The following is a 13,610-nucleotide window of genomic DNA, read 5'->3' as shown; positions in this document are numbered from 1 at the left end:
TTTTGTAATTTTACACATTTGTCATGAAGTTTCACTGGTCAGGTCCATGATGAAAGTGGGCTGTGCCTGAACCACAATTTTAAATGAGTTTGACAGCCCTGCTTAATATAAATATGTTTTTTAAATTACAATACCATTTACATTTATAACTTTAGCTTTCTGAAGAAGGAATTTATTACATTTTGCAACATGTATTTTTTGGGATGCTTTACTATGCTCTGTTGTTTCAGAAAAACACACTGATTTAACCTATGACTGACCTATGACTCGTTCTAGCATCAAGAGATGAACCAATGTTTTCTTGACAGAACACACAACTTAGCGAAGAACTAATTTTAAATTTAATCTTTAGGCACTTTGTTACTAACATCCTGTTGCAAAAACACATTTGTTTCAATGTCTTTAGTTGAATCAGTTGGGAAGGCGTAACATACTATTTTTGTAGCAAAAAGTTTTGCTTTGTATTTGTTATGTTAGTTTTTGCTCCCTTGTCTCCTGATAATTGTAGTGTAGCTTTAGTGCCATGCTGGTTGCATGCTTTCAAACTGAAAAGCATCCTCCCCACTGAAGATGATAGTGCTCAAAAGCACAGGCGTTTGTATTCAGCTTAAAAGAACAGCAGCATATTCTGACAGAAGTGGTAAAATGTAATATTGTTAATAACAACCATGACAGAAATATAGTCATTAACTGTGTGTTGCAGTCTGATCTTTCTCCAGGGCCATGTAGGAAAACTTAGTCTCAAAGTGATTACATCATGAAAGCATGATTGGTCAGTTGCTGTGCTCTTCCTGGAAAACTGCTGTTTTCATTTTACTTTAGTGTCATTTAGTGTTGGTTTGCTTTTTCTTTTTCTTTTTTAATTGCATTTGATTTTTACTTGCTATAGGTTTTGTTATAGGTAGAATGACCAGGGTGGTATATGTCAGTCTGAAGAAGCTTTGAACAATGTTGCATTTGTTTTTCATTTAGTTTAAGTGAACTCTAATAACCTTGTTTCTAGAACGACATCATTTATGATGTCGGAACAACAGCAACACGGCACTGTCAGAGATGCTCATCCAATAGTTTGGCTACCTTAAATACACAGCTTTCCCTTTGCTCTCCTCTCTACCCATTTCTACTCCTCACTACCTTAACCTGCTGAGGCAGAGAGCCATCATCACTGGGTTTCCTCCCCACTGTCACAAGGTGCTTGCATGTAGATGAATTATTGACCTTCTCTCTAAAATACTGCAAATGCCTTGAGATTACCAATAAATCTGAAGCCAAAAAAGATGCAACCTGGGATGTTTGCAAAGAAATCAGCGGAAAGACAGTATAATATTCTTCCTGTCTCACACTCTGTTTGTAGAGCACAGCCATGAAACCTGGCGTGGATGCATGGCTTCTTTTATATCCTCAAAGATTTCTGTTCCCCCTCCCTCTTCAAACACAGGAGAGGGAGGAGGAGTTAATTCAGGATTAACTGTAACAGCAAAATGGGAAACATTTGCTGTGTTAGTCTGTGCTAGGCTGAATAAAAAAACAAATCTAAAGATACGTGACGAGGCAGCACAGGAGTTCTTCACTTCAAATGCCTTCATTCCTTCAAAACCGAGGAAGAAATGCATCACGGATTCACAGCATCAAAGACATCAACAGCTTTGCCCTGGAGTGGGTAACATCCAGAGACAGAACCAAAAGGTTATGAAAGAAAGTGGAGAATTGCATTACGGTTCAAACACTTGCTCACAGCATTGATAGATGAGAGAGCTGTCTAACCACACCAGTCAATCAGCCGCAACATTACCACCACAAACTTTAATGTGGTGCTGGTCCTCCTCAAAGTCGCCAAAATAGTCCTGACCCATTCAGGCATGGATTCCCCAAGACCTCTGAAAGTTTCTTGTGGTATTAGACACCAGCACTTAAACAGCACATCCTTTAAGTCCTGGAAACTGTGGGGTCAAGTTGTCATGGATTACTTGTTTTTACATCCTGCAGATGTGTGGAACTGAGACCTTATCAAATGAGAACTTCTTATCATGTTCTTCAAACTTTTTTTGAGGCCCCCGCCATCAAGGAATCTGCTTAGTTTCTTACTTGTTCCTGTCATTTGGAGTTTCATATTCTAACCTTATTTCCTTGATGTTATTCCCATTCTCAGTTAGATTGTGTTTTCTTTTGCAATTATAGTTATCCTTTTAGTTGATTCCCTGAGTTTATTTTCCTGACCTCCTGTATTCTGCGCAGCAAGTCAATGTTTCGGTGTTAGATGTACCCGTGTTCAGTTACTTTCTGAATTCATTTTGTTAGTCTTTAGTTTTGTTTCCTGTGTCTCATCTTCCATGACTGGTTTCAGCTGAGTTTCCCTGAGTTTACCTTATAGCCTTGTTCGTTGTTGCCCTCATCTGTCATGACTGTGTACACCCCAGTTCTGTATAACTTACCACAAAGTTTCTTGGTGTACTTGTATCTAAAAGTGATTCTGTATTTTCTGGCAATGTCTAGTATTTTGATTGCCTTGTTTCATTCCCTGTTTGATCCTGAGTAGCGAACAATCACCATTAAAGACTCGTTCTGAGTTACTATGTTCTGCACTTAGACGTTCAACAAATATGACAAATGTCAGTACTCTGAAAGGTAAAGTTTCCATCTATTTGTGTTACAAAAACTCTTCTATTTGAGTGAAACCATGTTTCATTGTGCCTTGCACACCCATGATTGTACTACCACTATGTTGTCCTTTCTTAAACCACTTTTGTAGGAACACTGTGCCATTCATCATGTCACACGTTTGCCCTTGTCAAAGTTACTCACATCCTTACACTGCTATCTTTCCTGTTTGCTCCCTACCTAATATACCCCACCCTTTTGACAGGTGCCTTTAAACAAGAGGAACTTACTCACTTCACCCATCCATGGTTTTAATTTTGTGGCTGACTGGTGTATGACAGTCATTTTGAGGATTTACTTACTGGGAAGGTGCCTCTATTGTCTATCATCTTCAGTCAGTAGTGTGCCAATGCATAGATTATCATCCTTCCCAAAAATCATCTTTGAAACATTCAGTCAACATAACCTGGGGTGTCCATACTGTACATTGTCCAAAGGTTGGCCAAAATGCAAGAAAAGAAGTTTCTCACTGGCTAATAGTTACCAGTAACAGGCACATACACCTTAAATGCATTAATGTCATGTACATAGAAAGCACATTTTTATTACCGGACTTCTTAAGCATCATAAAAGCATGTTATCTCACACTGGTTTAGATGCAGCAGTCTTGTAATATTTTCCAAGTACAGCTGTAGAAAGCATGGTGGAATTGTCTAAAAAGCTGTTGGCCAGAGGATATGATAATCAGCTTGAACACTTAAAAGTGACATGAATTTAAAAAAGCTTAATTCATTTAACATTTAAGACACATACAGGAAAATGTGCTCTCCCCCCACATGTAAAACAGGCTGGCAAATGAGGCATCCGCAACCATTTCAAGCTGCAGTGATATGCTGCCATGATATGACGAATTGTCGGTACATGGATTTGCGCCACTGAATGCTATAGACCAATCAAATCCATGAGACATATATGATGGAATGGCCACCAACACATATAAACAGTCCCTTGGCATAGTGTGATTTATACAAGTTTACATAAGCACCATAAATATCCTTGTCATTGTAAACTTTTACTGCAGGATGCTGGTGACACAACACAAGACAATGAACTGCAGAAAAGCCTTACATGGACATTTCATAGTTTCGACTATTTCTGGACACTTTAAGAGGAGCTTTAAAATCTGACAGTAGAAGCCAAAGAATAGACTTTGTCCGCTGTGGATAATTTGTCTTTTTAGAAAAGAATGAGGAGCCATTAGTGTGATCTATATCACACATCTCATTGTCATTAGTCCGCTGATGCTTCACTCTGACGAATTAGAGTCAGCATGGGGTACATTTTTAACTCTGCTTCTTCTTGTTTAACATTATTTGAGATACAAATCTGTTTCAATGGACTTCATTTATCTGTGTCATTTGTTTCTTGTCAGGGTCACGTGGGGTTGGAGACTATTCCATATACACCTGATTCTGCTTGCAATGTTGGACAAACGCCATGTATTTACAATCCAACAGGAGGACATACAGCCATAGTATAAAACAAGTACACCCATTATCATTTTTAAGGTTTTATAGATCATAATAAAAATCTAGTCTGAATCAGGTCAAATATAAGCTCAGATGAAATACAACACATGAGACATTACACTTTGTCATTATTGTGTTTGATTTAACATGTCTTGTTTTCTTATATTTTTATATTTTTGTTGAGCATAACAATTCTAGGGGAACTATTTTGTTAAGGCATTTGTTCCCAAAAGAGCACTGCAACACCAGAACCAGCGAAGTGAATTGTAATGATCTTATCAGCAGTTACAAAAGAACAACTTATGTAATTGTTCCAGACTTTTTAATTAGTGGAGGGCTACATAAAAATCTCATTACACATGAGTCCTTCTGGTGTACTACTACATGGCAGTCAGTACTGCATAAGCATGAAATAGGAGTGATTTGCCATGCAGAAAAAATAGTTAAAACAGGACATCTATGCCATCTCAGTTTAAGTCATGATCTCAGCCTGTAAAAACTGTGTGACTTGAGGTTGAGCTATACTTATTTTTAGTTTATGTTGTAGGACCATGCCAACAAGCATTTCCTATTTGGATCATGGAAAACCAGACATGATCCAAATAGAGGTGACACATTGTCATTTAAATATGGGGATAACAACAATCCTAACCATTCCCAGACAGTGTCTCCTGGTAGATGTTCGGAAGCTAATCAATAAAGCATCAAACGCTTCTGAGGAAGTATATCCACAACTATAAGAAATGTGCATTTCAGGGTCCCAGTTTCGCTCAGTGGGTGGGCAGGCAACCACATGCCCACCCACTGAGCGGGTTGAAGAGTAGCAGCCAGGGTTTGAATCAGACCCGCGGCCTCCCCTGTGGCATGTTGTATAGAGCACTTTGAGTAATCCGGGATAATGAAAAGTGCTACATAAGAATCAGTCCATTCACTGTATGAACAGAGGCTTGTCGTGTTACTTTTGCACTATTGTGCACATGTTGTTATTACATGGCTTGATTAAGGTACACATTAGGCTGACATTTGGGGCCAGAGCTGAAACTGTTCTGGGCCAGCACAGGACCACCAGTTTGTCTGCAACTGGTCTTGTACTGGCCCATGTGTGGGCCACATCTGGCAAACCAGATCTGGGCCACCAAAGGGCCATCATTCTTTGCGGTATGTGGGCCATGTGTAAGCACATTGTATGGGCCAGATTCGATCCATACCAATTTTGCTATGGGCTAGTTTAGCATCTGGACTCCTTTACTTTGAAGCCATGCTGCTGTAATAGCTGCAGTATGTGGTTTAGCATTGTCATGCTGATACAGAAGACAATGAAAAGACATCGTCTGTATGGGCTGCTCTGTATGTACCTTTCCTGAGTTCTGATAACAAGCTGGATGGTTCCTCTCCTATAGACCAGAGAGGAGTCCGCGTTTTTCAGAAAGAATTTAAAATTTCGATTTGTCTGTCTACAGAACATTTTTGCACTTTGCCTCAGTTGACTTGTAATGAGCTTTGGCCCAGAAAACATGGCTGTTTCTCTGGATCACATTCACATAGACCTTCAATCTACATTTGCTGATGGCACAGTGAACTATGTTCACAGACAGTGATTTCTGGAAGTGTTCCTGAGCGCATGCAGTGATTTCCATTTCAGAATCATGCCTGCTTTTAATGTAGTGCTGCCTGTGGGAAGGAAGATCACAGATATCTAATATTGATTCTAGGCTGTCTACAGATTCTCCAAATCTTTTGATGATATTATGAACCGTAGATGATCAGATATTCAAAACCTTTGCAATTTTATGTTGAAGAGCACACACTGATAAACACAGTTTATTCCAGGTTGCTAATTAACCTAACTAGCTGCAAAATGTTCCTCCAGCAGTTTCCTTCTAGTATCGCGTACTTTTTCAGCCTTTTGGTGGCCTCGGCCTAACTTTTTCTTTTTCTTAGATGTTTTGATGGCATCAAATTCAAACTGAGCTTATATTTTCATTTAATGTCTGATTTTATAAACATTTGAATATTTTCCATGTTGTATTAATTAAATTATTGCTAATTATAGCATTCAGATAGTATTTATATTTTCCACAGCATCCCAGATTTTTGGAACTGGAGTTATATAATCAAACAGACCACCATTAAGCCCAGCTGAAATCACACTCCTGAATGTTTGTAAAATACTTTTATCTTTGCCAGCTTTGAAAAATGACTTGTGAATTAATAGCTGCTTTGGGGGAGAGCTTTTACTTGTTTGCTTTGTGAGTTTCTCTGCACATTCGGCACACGATTATATTTTCTTTACAGTTAGCAGTTGCTTCAGGCCAAATAACCCAATAGTAGAGAAAAATCTCAATTGCAGTCTTCATTGATCAAAGTGTGGCTCTTGGCTATAGTTTGATTGAGTGCTGTATAGTTTCTGCCTAACTGACAATTGCCATAGTGTATAATAACTAATTTTCAGTCAGTTAATCAATGAGCTAACACTAAAATCTATAACACCTATCATACAGATAAGTAAAGAGTGTGTCACTGTGGGGTTTTTTCACTCTATGTGGGCTTCAGTCAGGATTGGAGCTTGGCTGCAGTCAGATTCTCAATTTTTATGTGTTGATAAAACTGTCAGTCAAGACTGGCTACAGTGCGGAAGGCCTGGGTTCAGTCCAAGTCTGCCAGATCATGTCCAAAAGACTCAAAGCTGAGCCGAAGCTACAGCCAGAAAAGCTCCGAGACTTTTATGAGCCAATACTTGTTCCAAAATCTGCAGTAATGAGGTTTTCCAAATATGAAAATCCTATCAACCTTTTTGCATCAGTCAGTATTTTTGTTAGAAAGGTCAAATTACATGAATCTGTGGAGCATCTGAGATTTTGTTCAGCTGCATGGAAAACCGGGGCTTTTTCTTGCAATTAACAGTTAGATGCTTACCAAGCACGTGATGGCATTGGGAGTAAACAACATTAAGTGAATATCTAAAAGCTGAAAAGCAAGATTTAGGTTGAAATGAATGGAGACCAGAAAAATCTGACAAATGAACACTTTTCTGTTGGCCTGACTTCAGCTGAGTTCCAACTGTCTTCTGTAGAAGAATGGACTTTACAAGTCATTTAAACTTCAGGATGGATGGATGGGTGGATATACTGTATATGTCGTCTCTCCTTCCAGCTTGATGTTTTTCGGCCCCATAGTGGCAAAAAAGCACGTTATGCAACTGAAAGAGGTTAGAATGGTTTTAAGATTATAAATATTTTATTTATTCCCACAACTGGGGAATGAAATGAATGAGTTACAGCAGTCAAAACAAAAGGCAATGCAGGACATACACTTAAATTACGTAGAGTTACAGTGACAAAACAAACTAGCAGAATAAGGTTAAAAAAACACAAGTAGAAAGTAAAGGGGTAGAATAGATAAAAAAAATAGATAAAATAAATCTAAACAAAATAAACACAGGTGTTGTGGGAGGAAACAGTTCCTGTATCTGTTCTCATCTACGTAGACACAAAATGACTAAATCAACGAACTGCACTACACTGAAGAAAAATATAAATGCAACACTTTTGTTTTTGCTCCCATTTTTCATGAGCTGAACTTAAAGTTCTGAAACATTTTCTACATATACAAAGGACCCATTACTATCAAATATTGTTCACAAATCTGTCTAAATCTGTGTTAGTGAGAACTTCTCGTTTGCCGAGATAATCCATCCCACCTTACATGTGTGGCATGTCAAGGTGCTGATTAGGTAGCATGAATATTGCACAGGTGTGCCTTAGACTGCCCACAATAAAAGGTCACTCTGAAATATGCAGTTTGATCACACAGCACAATGCTACAGATGTCGCAAAACAGTCAGTATCTGGTGTGGCCAGATCACACAGTGCAACACAGATGTGTTGCACTGTGTGAGGCAAATGGTGTGCAATGGGCATAGAGTTGATCAGGTTGTTGATTGTGGGCTGTGGAATGTTGGCCACTCCTCTTCAATACTTGTGCAAAGTTGCTGAATATTGGCAGGAACTGGAACACGCTGTCATATACGCCGAGCCGAGCGTCCCAAACCTTTCAAGGAATTGTGTACAGATCCTTGCAATATGCTGCAACATAAGGTAATGGTCATGGATAAATGGCACAACAATGGTCCTCAGGATCTCAACACGGTATCTCTGTGCATTCAAAATGCCAACAATAAAATGCACTCGTGTTCACTGTCCATAACCCCACTGCCACCATGGGTCACTCAATCCACAACGTTGACGTCAACAAACTGCTCATCCACACGACGCAACACAAGCTATCTTGACCTGACGCCATCGAATGTGAGCATTTGCACACTCAAGTTTGTTAAAGTGACGAACTGCAGTCAGGTCCAGACCCCAATGAGGCGCACGATCATGCAGATGAACTTTCCTGAGACGGTTTCTGACAATTTTTGCAGAAATTCTTTGGTGGTTTGGTTGATTGTTGCTGCAGCTGTCTGGGTGGCTGGTCTTCACCTGGTCGACCATCCTGGAGGTGAGCATGCTGGATGTGGAGGTCCTGGACTGGTGTGGTTACATGTGGTCTGCGATTGTGAGGCCGGTTGGATATACTGCCAAATTCTCTGAAACACCTTTGAAGATGGCTTATGGCAGAGAAATGAACATTCATTTCACAAACAACAGTTCTGGTAGACATTCCTGCAGTCAGCATGCCAATTGCACACTCCCTCAAAAGCTGCGACATCTGTAGCATTGTGCTGTGCGATCAAACTGCATATTTCAGAGTGGCCTTTTATTGTGGGCAGTCTAAGGCAAACCTGTGTAATATTCATGCTTTCTAAACAGCACCTTGACATGCCACACCTGTGAGGTGGGATGGATTATTTCGGCAAACGAGAAGTTCTCACTTACACAGATTTAGACAGATTTGTGAACAATATTTGATAGTAATGGGTCCTTTGTGTATGTAGAAAATGTTTCAGAACTTTAAGTTCAGCTCATGAAAAATGGGAGCAAAAACAGAAGTTTGCGTTTGTATTTTTGTTCAGTGATGATGCATCTGCATTTTTTTTTTTTTTGGAACTTGCATGTCTTTGGACTGTGCCTGGAAGTTGGAGTAATGCCTGAGGAAATGCACATTGGTCCAGGGAGAACATGTAAAGTCACACAGAAAGGCATGGGCTGGAGTCTAAACCAGGAACCTTCCTGATGCAGAAAGGTTCCTAATTACACAGAGAACAGTTCCCTCACTGACTTCCTACACCAACACGGCCACGGTCATTCAGATTTGCAGAAATTTATAAACTTTTTTTTAAAACTTGAATAACACAAAATGTTTGTAGTTAGAAAAAACCCTTAAGTAAAAAAGGCCTAATTAAAAAATCAGCTAATTTATCCGTTACTTTAAAAAAGCACAAAACAACAACTTTGAAGTAGATGGCCATTTGTTAACAAATAGAGTAGAAACAGACATCTCCATGACTTCATGAATTTTTGAAATACTAAACATAAAACACAACTTTTGACAAAAGGCCCTAATAAGGAAATTGGCTAGATTTCAAGGGAAGACTGGCTTTCTTCTCAGTTAATGCTGTTAGATTTTCTTTTGTGATAGTAGATTTCTTAATACAATGGAGTGCTTTATATGACTCTAATAATTCAGACTGGCACATGCACTTCTTAAATAAACACTGTAAGAAGTGAAAGACGTCAGAAAATGGTCTGGGGACCAGACTCAACTATAGCCCTGCACACGTCCAAAAATAAACTTCTCTGTACAGATGACAGCAGATAGTCTGTAAGAGCATGCTGGGTTAGAGATAAAATGAGATATTTCTGCCAGATTTCTCTTTGTATTGTTTGGTCTCTGGGAGCTTAATTTTATACCAAAGGGCTTAAAAATCAGTGCACGGCATGTGGCAATAAGTTTCGATGGATCAGGCACCAGCTCTCCTGAAGGATGAGTGGATTTCACTGGATCTGTGCTATTACTGTGGAAGGCTTATCAAACTGCTGACCTCAAACAGAACAGAATGGCTTCCAAGTGCAAAACAACCGATTCTCATACGAAGCAATTTATGGTACCATCACTATTAATCATTGCCTTTGAAAGAAAGATCGTCTAACTCATCTGGAGCCCCCATAGTAATGTAATTCTTCCCACTGCCTGTTTATAGGGGCTGGCTGCAGATGCATTTTGCCCATGCTCAGGGTCGGTCCTATACTGGCATGGCAATAAGCTGTGCTGATTTAATATCCATTTGCCGCATGCATTTTCCTGGACGTGTAATCAGTCCACAAGGTTCTGCAGGAGGCTGACATGAATCTCGCCAGCCACAAAGTCACCCCCACCATCCCAAACTTCCTCCCACCTCGCCTACAGTGGACAATCACTGGCTCGCCAGCAGGACGCAGCAGATCCAGCAGCCCTTCCTGATTACACTCATGAGTCAGGTTGCTGATTGGCTGTCAGGGTGCAATCACGCACAGCGTCGTCTTTTCTTTCTTTCTTGCCTTCTTTCTTTTTTTGGTTTTCTTTGGCGCAGCTTTGTCTCTGGAAATTTAGTGAGACTGTTTTGAAATGCAAATTACCTCACAAGAAAAAAAATTATTAAAAGGAAGGAAGGAAGGAAGGCAGGCGGGGGTTTGACACTGAATAATGGAATAATGAAGCGCTTTTGTGTTTAGTTGGTGGAAGCCAAACAAATTGTGAGATCCTGCTGACAGTAAAGACTCCAAAGGCTGAATATAATACTTGCTAATATTTTTCATTTTAGTTTAAGTGTTTCCACATCATTCTTTTTTCTTTTTAACATAGAACTTTTGTTGGTGTAACCATTGCTATACTCACTGAGAGATGTAGATAAAGTACTGGAACAGACTCTTTCACTGTTTCCAGCCAATAACTTTCATGAATCTCTGGTCTTGCCTCTAGTGCTACCAGCAGGATAGTCTATGTGGTTCAGACAAAAACATCTGGGCAGCTGCTGCATCGGTTAGAATTTTATGCACATCTTTGGCTTTTTGTGAACTTTTTAGAGTCTTTGTTTTTAACCAAATAGTTTCCTTTACAATGAGGATTAGAACCTCCAACCAGCAATACTATCATCTCTTTGTGTAATTTGGCCTACATATCTTCTCCTAAATTACTGTACTTTACACTGTTTCAAGATGCAGCACTAAATTGCTGAGGAGGGTCCAAAATTACCTTGATCCATGTGCAGATATTTATCTATATATTTGTAGATATATATATATATATATATATATATATATATATATATATATATATATATATATGTAGATGCATCATATGGACCAGAGGTGTTCTAATGGATTTAGATCAGGGTTGAGTGGGGAAATGGTATCATTTCCTCCCTTCTCTAAGAACTGCTTGCATACTCTTGTCACATGAGGCTGGGCATTATCATACACAAAAAGGAACCCAGGACCTACTGCACCAGTGTTGGGTCTGACAGCGGGCCCAAGGACTTCATCCTGATTCCTAATGGCAGTCAGGGTGCAGTGGCCTAGCCTGGAGACATCTGCATATCCCTCCAAGGAAATGCCTCTCCAGACCATCACTGACCCACCACCAAACTGGTAACGCTGAACAAAGTTACAGTCAGCATAACATTTTCCGCAGCTTTTCCAGACCCTTTCACATCTGTCACATGTGCTCAGGGTGAACCTGCTCCCATCTATGAAAAGCAAGGGCACCAGTGGGTCACCTGCCAATTCTGGTATTCTGTGGGAAATGCCTGTTGGACTCCATTGTGCTGGGCTGTGAGCACTGGGTCTACTAGAGAATGTCGGGCCTTCAGGTCACCCTCATGAAGTCTGTTTCTGATTGTTTGGTCAGAGACACTCACATCAGTGACCTGCTTGAGGTATCTCTGGCAGTGATCATCCTGTTCCTCCTTGCACACAGGAGCATATGATGGGTTAAGGATCTTCTACAGCCCTGTTTAGCTCCTCTACATTATTAATGTGGAGGAGTTGAACTGTGCAACCTCTGTAGGGTCCAGGTATTGCCACTACATATAGTTAAAGATATGTGTACAAATATGCATCTATATTGTTGTGGTTTGATTTCATTTACATGTCAACTACACCTGTTCTCATCTGTCCCTCTTCTATTCTGTCTGTTTCGGTTTGGCATGTGCAAGAAATCTAATGCTGCTTCTGAGAAAGCCCTTTTTTGAAAGCTGTGACCATAAACCTTTCAAACACTGGACTGAGCCAAAAACAAAAGCTAGAATCAGCGCCTCCAAATCTGAGGCCATGGTTCTCAGCCGGAAAGGGTGGAGTGCCCACTCTGGGCCAGGGACGAGTTCCTGCCCCCAGTGGAAGATTTCATGGTCTTGTTCATGAGTGATGTGAGAGCAGGAGATCGACAGACGGATTCGTGCTGCGGCTGCACTGACCAGTCTTTTGGGGTGAAAGAGAGCTTAGTGTAAAAGTAAAGCTCTCAATTTATTGGTCGATCTACGTCCCTACCCTCACCTATGGTCACAAGCTGAGGGTAGTGATCAAAAGAACGAGATTGTGAATACAAGCGGCAGAAATGGGCTTCCTCTGAAGGGTGGCTGGCCTCTCCCTTAGAGATAGGGTGAGAGGTTTGCCCATTCGGGAGTGGCTCAGAGCTGCTGCTCCTCCACATCGAAAGGAGCCGGTTGAGGTGGTTCGGACATCTGACAAGGATGCCTCCTGGGTGCCTCCTGGGTGAGGCTTTCCGGGCATGTCCCACCGGGAGGAGGCCCCGGGGCAGACCCAGGACACGCAGGAGAGATTATATCTCTCGGCTGCCCTGGGAATGCCTGCACTGGACAAGTTGGAGGAGGTGGATGGGGAGAGACAGTCTGGGCTTCCCTGCTCAGGCTGCTGCCCCTGCGATCTGGCTTATCTGGAAGATAAGCGGAAACAGATGGATGGATGGACAATACTTGTTCATCCCTCGAATTATGCCTTTTTTTATGCTTGAATGATTTATAGGTTAGTGTTAAATGACATGACATCCAAAAAACACTGATCTGAAAATACTCAGGTTCAAGGACTGGACTAAAAATGAGAGAACACTTTGAAAGATGTTCAGAAAAACCTGGAGAACTATTGCTCACGACCACTTTTTGTTTTTCTTCTACGAATCCAGACTCTCTAGTAAATTTTTAAAGATAATTTTAAAGAAATGAAGCATGGCTCAGGAGTTTTGTGCAGCATTGTATGTCAGACTGTACTATATTATTTTCCAGTTAAAGCACATACATGTCCATCGCATACAGTTGAAAATATATTTATTTTATTTTTGGCCTCTCACTGATGCTGCACTTAATAGCATAATGTTTTCCTTTATTTATGAGAAACATTTTCAAAGGTTTGTCCAAATATATCATTTTCTCAATTATACATTATCAAAAGTCTCTCCCAAATATATGCCTTTTTTCTTGTTAGGCCTTATTTTGGACAAACATGTTTCAGCAGGAGCGCACACTCCCCCCCCCCCCAAAAAAAAAGT

General features: G+C 40.4%; 1 long non-coding RNA gene across 1 annotated transcript; it reads left to right on the top strand.

Annotated features, from left to right (window-relative positions):
- The first annotated feature begins 7,584 nt into the window (after nucleotides 1–7,584).
- Nucleotides 7,585–8,750, top strand: LOC120742930. Its single transcript, XR_005697992.1, has 2 exons — nucleotides 7,585–8,373; nucleotides 8,631–8,750. It is a non-coding gene; the product is annotated as an uncharacterized LOC120742930 (long non-coding RNA).
- The last annotated feature ends 4,860 nt before the right edge of the window (nucleotides 8,751–13,610 follow it).

This window comes from Simochromis diagramma, unplaced genomic scaffold (assembly GCF_900408965.1).
Source record: "Simochromis diagramma unplaced genomic scaffold, fSimDia1.1 OVJJ01000553.1, whole genome shotgun sequence".
NCBI lineage: Eukaryota > Metazoa > Chordata > Actinopteri > Cichliformes > Cichlidae > Simochromis > Simochromis diagramma.
Note: the sequence above shows the minus strand (reverse complement) of the source record. Positions and strands in the feature narration are given on the sequence as shown.